Raw genomic sequence first — 793 nt, 5'->3', positions numbered from 1 at the left:
CAGCCGAGCGGCTGTATCTAAGCCTGCGGCTAGCAATGGGGTCAGCCGAGCGGCTGTATCTAAGCCTGCGGCTAGCAATGGGGTCAGCCGAGCGGCTGTATCTAAGCCTGCGGCTAGCAATGGGGTCAGCCGAGCGGCTGTATCTAAGCCTGCAGCATGCAATGGGGTCAGCCGAGCGGCTGTATCTAAGCCTGCAGCATGCAATGGGGTCAGCCGAGCGGCTGTATCTAAGCCTGCAGCATGCAATGGGGTCAGCCGAGCGGCTGTATCTAAGCCTGCAGCTAGCAATGGGGTCAGCCGAGCGGCTGTATCTAAGCCTGCAGCTAGCAATGGGGTCAGCCGAGCGGCTGTATCTAAGCCTGCAGCTAGCAATGGGGTCAGCCGAGCGGCTGTACCTAAGCCTGCAGCATGCAATGGGGTCAGCCGAGCGGCTGTACCTAAGCCTGCAGCATGCAATGGGGTCAGCCGAGCGGCTGTACCTAAGCCTGCAGCATGCAATGGGGTCAGCCGAGCGGCTGTATCTAAGCCTGCAATGGGGTCAGCCGAGCGGCTGTATCTAAGCTTGCAGCATGCAATGGGGTTATCCTATTCCGGTACATGAAATACACATTACATGCGTGTTTACTGCATCCGAGTATTATACGCAGGCTAGGTACGGCCCTCTGTGTGAGCCCAAACCCTGACGTGCTACGCGCCTGTGCTGCCCCCTGCTGGCTTGGCACTCACTGCACTTGTTCCAGGCACAGCGGACACCGATCCCCTCCCACCTGCACTCCTCACAGTGTAGGATTGT

Source organism: Eleutherodactylus coqui, chromosome 6 (genome assembly GCF_035609145.1).
Source record: "Eleutherodactylus coqui strain aEleCoq1 chromosome 6, aEleCoq1.hap1, whole genome shotgun sequence".
Lineage (NCBI taxonomy): Eukaryota > Metazoa > Chordata > Amphibia > Anura > Eleutherodactylidae > Eleutherodactylus > Eleutherodactylus coqui.
The sequence above is the reverse complement of the archived record's forward strand: the minus strand, read 5'-3'. Positions refer to the sequence as shown.